Source organism: Calypte anna, chromosome 1 (genome assembly GCF_003957555.1).
Source record: "Calypte anna isolate BGI_N300 chromosome 1, bCalAnn1_v1.p, whole genome shotgun sequence".
NCBI classification, from domain to species: domain Eukaryota; kingdom Metazoa; phylum Chordata; class Aves; order Apodiformes; family Trochilidae; genus Calypte; species Calypte anna.
Genome location: NC_044244.1, coordinates 82803080 through 82809188, shown reverse-complemented (window position 1 = coordinate 82809188; position 6109 = coordinate 82803080).

Genomic DNA, 6109 nt, shown 5'->3' with positions numbered 1-6109 from the left:
CTGAAGCAACAGGGACAGGTGAACAAGAGGAAGCAGGAATTGTGATCCATCCAATTTATACTGAGCATGACGTGTATGGGATGGAATACTCTGGTCAATTTTGGTCATTTATCTTGTCTGTTCCCCCCTAAGGGAGAGCTGCAGGTGGGACCTCTTTACTCCTTTTCTCCTTCCAGAGAGCAAAATGTTCCTCAGAACTGAGCAGTGTCCTTGGTTCTGCATAGCAATCTCTGGCTGTAACTATAAACATTGAGTGTGATCAGTCCCAGAAGCAGACACTGACTGAGAAACTTGCTGTTAATTGCAGCGAGTGCAGATGCTTGCAAGAGACTTAACTGAAAGCAAAAGTACAAGACAGAAAATTACCCTTATCCTGGCCCAAACCAGGACACAAACTCACTCTGAATAAGTAAAATGAAAATAAATAGAGGAAGAAAGGAGCTTTCTGTAGAAGATCATGATCAGAATTTATTTGTTTAGAAGAATCCTCTGCCTGATGCTAATTTAGGACTGAGAAAGATGCGTGAGCTTTTTCTATGTGAGGTATTTCTACTTCCTCACACAAGGAATAGTGCATACCTTTAAAAAATCAATTCAGAAGCTTCTGCTGTTATCAGTGTGCTTGGGACCAGGACTTTGGTTGTTGGTGGTGTGTATCTGACGTTACAGTATGATACAGTTAAAAGCTGCTGTCTTTTATCATACTGATGGTGCTGCATGCAGTTGGCTCATATGTGACTTGAAGGTCAGACAGGCCTCCTCAAAATCTTACATTAATAGTAAGAATAACATGAACACAGGAGAGAGAGAGAGAGAGAGAGAGAGTAAGACAGACAGCATGGGAGCATCAGTGCAAAATCATATGAAACTAGATGAAGAGAAGCCTGACAATGAAAATGACAGAGGAGAAGCTAGTTGCTTCTGTCCCAGATTATAGTTACCCTAGCTTGGGGGCTACTGAGGTGAGAGTCATAAAAAGCCATCTTAAATGCTTTAAAAGGCCATTTTCCCTGGCCCCCAGATGAAAAGAGAAGTAAGGGCTGAGATGGAAAAATAACTGTGAGCTTGCCAGGGTGGAAACCAGTGTATGGGAATCACATTCACCCCTGGACATAGCCATGACACCTGCTAGATTTCAGTGGCAGACAAAAGCAATTAATTTTTGATAACTTCTGTAATTATGGCAATGTTTCTGCTGGTTAATATTTCCATTCCCAAGCCAAAGCTTGGGCACTGTAACATGGGTCAGAACCTGGCCCAGAGTCTTAAGTAACTTACAGCTTAAAAGTAGCTTTAGCAATGTGTTTATGTTAGCTAAAGCAAAAGCCTGTATGCAGCTTCATGCAACCATTGGATGCTAGAAGTTCATTCTGAGGCCACATGTTGTGCCAAAAGCCCATTTTCTTCTGCTTGTGTAGAATTTATTTGCTTTTTTTTCTCCTTGCCTCTATCTTCATCTGTGATCACACTTCCGCCTTCTACTCATGCTTCATTATGAGCTTATTCCTTCTGTTCTCATCTCTGTTTTCTTTGGTCAAGGGTTAAGAGCTCCCAATGCAGATTAAAAGAATTATATCAACATTATCAGCTGGCTCTGCTTCACTTGGCAAATCCTCTGCTTTTCAAGGATGGTATTTGATATACTGTGCTGGGTTTTTTTGTTCTTTGCAAAGTTATTTGGGGAGCTTTATCCAAATTCTTGAAATTTTGATGGTATTAAATTATCCTACTCATCTCATCTCCTAAGATAGAGGAGCATGCATTTATTTTAAGAGATTATATAATGGAATATTCTTCAGGTGGCTTTGTGTCTCTCTTTCACCACTTTTGCTTCAGTTCTTGTAATTTCCCTCAGTTTTCTCTCAGAACTCTCTCTCGAGCACCTGTGTTGTCTTCTCTGTTGTCCACGATTTGGGCCTTGACTTCTTAGGGCCAGGTTCTGCAGTGTGGTGACGTGTCTCATTCAGGCCTGGAGAATTTGATTGTGCATGTAAACTAAGGCTCTCATCTTACAAAAATGTACCTTTGCCTTGCTGTTTTTTACATACTTGGATTTATCCTTATGACATGGTTTTAATACTAAGCTTGGTAAAGCTTCCCTTAATTTTTCTTGAATGATTTTAAGATAGCATAAGGCAGACTGTGCCATGGTCTTCATGAAGTTTAGTTAGATTTTTCAAGTAGAATAGAGCAGTCTATTTCAGTTGAAAGGGCCCTACAGTGGCCATCTAGTCCAACAGCTTGACCAGTTCAGGGTTTTTATGTCTGAGAAAGTATGAACAGAATGTGTGGTGTCTTGTCCATCCCTGCGTATCTTGGCAACACTTTTTGATTGATTCCCTCCCACTTGAGGTCCAGTTTTTCCAGTCTTCCTTGTAAATAGATCCCAGCTAAGCTGAGGTCCTGAAAAGTATTTAGGTGCCTGACTCTTGCTTAGGACTGAACTTTATTGATTTTGATGAAAGTTCACAAGTTGGGTAACACTGAAATCAACACTGTTCACATACGGTTCTCAGAAAGACAGAGCCACGTCTCATGGCTCTGACCCACAGGCACTTGCACATACCTTTTAATCTTCAGCGTGTGGGCAGCCCTGCTGCTTTTTCTAAACTTCTCAATGGATGGCTCCAGATGACTATGCAGAGCATCAGCTACACACACCAGTACCCTGAAACAGTGGTGAATAATGTAGCAGTGCCCTGTGGAAGTACTGTGTCTTGAAAAGTGTCACGGTTTAACACTGGCCCGGCAATTAAACCGAATAACAGATGCTCTCTATTAATCTCTCTTTCCTCCTTGATAAAGAAAGGAGAGAGAATAAGGGAGAGAGACTTATGGGTTGGAAACTAAACTACACAACTTTAATGAAACAGTAATGATAAATAAGAAAAATTACTAAATATATGCAAATACACAGGAAAATTGATATTACGTTCCTTGCCCCCTTTTCCCCCAGTAACTCTCATGTCACCACCGAGGCTGCAGGGCAGCCCTGGGAAAGTCCAGGCTGGACTCCTGGAGTTGGCAGCAGTTGGGAACTGGAGGCAGGAACACACAGATATGGGCTGGGATGGATCAGGACCACAGGCAGGCGAACGGACGGAATCCTTCCAGGATGCCAGGTGAAGGAAGGGAAGCAGGAAAGGCAGGAAGGGCAGGCAGCTGGAAGCAGGAAATCTGGCTTGGCCCTCGTGATCCCTCAGATTTATACTGAGGATGACGTATATGGGATGGAATACTCTGTTTGGTCAATTCTGGCATCTATCTTGTCCGTTCCTCCCCAAAGCAGGGCTGCAGGTAGGACCTCTTTCTTCCTTCTGGAGGGTAAAAGTTTTCCTCAGAGCTGAGCAGTGTCCTTGGCTCTGCACACCAGTCTCTAGCAGTAACTATAAACATCAAGTGTTATCAGTTCTAGAAGCACACACTGTCTGAGAAACTTGCTGTTAATTTCAGCAAGTGCAACTACTTAAAGAGACTCAGCTAAAAGCAAAAGTACAAGACAGAAAATCACCTTTATCCTGGCCCAAAACAGGACAAAAAGGAAGTATAGGCACAATGTTATTAGCAGAACTTCTCCTGCCTATGGGTCTCAACAACAACTGGCACAAAATGCCACCATCAGTGATGTTCATACCTTCTGTTTGCAAACACTATTGCAACCTTGAAGATGCAGGCCAGTACAGTAACATCTTGCTGTTGTAATAAGCATGGGATTGAAATAAAGTTTTAAACCAGAAAAGGATTCAATGACTGTGAGTCAATGGTCAAGCCTAAGTACAATTTCTGCAGAGCCAACTGGTCTTCTGCCAGGTCTGCTGCTTCACATACAGACTGGTTTCCCTTCAGCAGTGTTGGCATCCCTCTGCTTAGGTGATGCCATGACTTTCTGCCAGGTTTATCTCAGATTACAAAATCCTGAGCACTGGAGTGGAAGAGGTTGAAAGGTCTCGATTTTACAGGAAATATTCCTTCAACACGGCTATGGGTTTGCTATTTCTTTCCTCTTTTTTTTTTTTTTTAAATCAGTGCTGTGTGGCTAAGTCTGATATATTTATCATTAGTTTCATAGCATTTAGTGTCCTGTAAAACTAATCCCAGCTCTCATTTCAAGTGCTTAAACAAGAATCTTGAAAAAACACATTTCTAGGCTCAGCATTGTTGAGAAATAATTGAAAAAAACTGAAAGTGAAAAATGGTGGAAAATATTGAAAGTGTTTGTACACTCTGTGAACTTGGAAATCAGAACATATGAAAAAAATAGAGCTCTCTTTTTCTACAAAAGTTCCATGGATTTTAAATTAGTCTTGAGACTTAGGAGGAAGTGCAGTCAAGTCCTGCTCTTTGTCTGTAGTTGATAGAATTGTCTATGTTTTCCCCAGTAACTTATGCTTTTCCCTTACTCAAATCCTCTCTTCGAGAGGAGTGGATCAGATGAAGGATGTGAGTTTGGCTTTACTGAATTTTAGGTTAGAGGAGATCCACAGAGGAAGTCAGTGTTGGTTTTTCTCTTCCCCAGCCATCCCATCTCACTCCACTTTTTCTTCTTCACCTTTTTAATTTAGAGTTAGAAAAGCACAAAATGTTCTCCTCAATTGTTGAAGTTTGCTGCCTTTCCCTTTGTAAATGCAAAGTTTACCCTGCCCTAGTTAATTGAAAAAAATTACTGACGATGCTAATGGGGATGCCATTTGCAGCCATTGCAGCATGACTGGGACAATACTCAGCATTTAGGAAAGAGTGCTTTTCTCTCAGATGTTTGAATTCAGTCTGTGCTGCTGTGGTTTATTAAATATATGACTTTATTTTCTGATGCTTACTTTATTAGTAAATAAGAGATTATTTTAAATGCTAGGCCTGCATGGGACTTCAGTAGTGCACAGGCTCTGTGTTGGCTCTCAGATCAGGGGTGACTTTTACTCCATATAGTACAAGTGTAGGTGTACAAGGCTTCTGTGTCACAGAACACATGAGAATGTCAAAGTGCTTTGGGGTCCCTGTTCTGGGCACCTGCACTCAGTTGCACTTGATCTTAATAGTCACAACTCTGCTCATTCCCCTGCAATGGCATCGGGTTTGTGTTAACACAAATGAAAGATGTTTTGAGTTTGGTAAGGTGTCCTAAGCAAGTTGAAAAGCTCTCTTTTCCAGAATGGCTTTAGGAAAGGCAAAGCAGGCTTGATCTGGTTTTGAAGGACATAAACATTTGCAAGGCATTGTTATCATCACCTTGCTCTGTGCTGAGGGATTTGGGCTGAAACCTTATTGGCTTTGGACCAGCGTCTTCCCACACGCGAAGGTTACTTAAACATTAGAATTGGATTCAGCAACTTAGATAAAAATTAAGTTCAGTTCCTAGCTTTGCTAACTAGCTGTCCTAAGACTTCACAGGAACTACTGTTTCTCTGCGTCAGTTCTGCCTTTTGGGTTTTTTTTGGTCCACATCCCATTTCTGCCTTCCCCCAAGATAGATTCTGTTTCCCACCCACGCCTTTCTTCATCTGAGAATTACTTAACTTTCTGAAGAGGAGTGCTGTGAAATATATCCTACACAGATTGCACTGCTGGGCTGGAGCTGGGAATAAAGCATGGGTAGAAGGAAGTGCCTGGGACAGGGATGAGGGAGTAAGGTGCTGTATGGGACAATATGACAGTGCAGCTGCACTGGAGAAGAGAGCAGAACTGCTGCTTTCCATGGAATTAAACAAATTTAAGCTGATCCTGTGCTGTCCCCTCAGAGGCCTCCATGTGCCCATTGTGTGCATACGGAAGTGAGAGCAACCTAAATCATCAAGATAAAGTTGTGTGGGAGGGCAGTGTATGTCTAGAGCTGGTGTTTCAAGATGATCATTCTGTGTCTAACTAGAGTGCTTGAACTTCTCATCAACTCCTTGGTGTGAGTACCTTCTTCTCTGATGCTCTCCTGTTTCAGCCCTCTTGGCTTCTTTTGCCTGTCTACCTGTCAGCTAGCAAGTTTCTTCAGCTTCCCTAGGCTCCTCGATTTCTTTTTCCCACTGTTACTTACATGTCCCAGCTATTGGCTTTCACAGAAACTCCCTAATCACCATTACAGTCTCTGAGAATGACAAATGGTTTCTTTGTGTGCAAATTA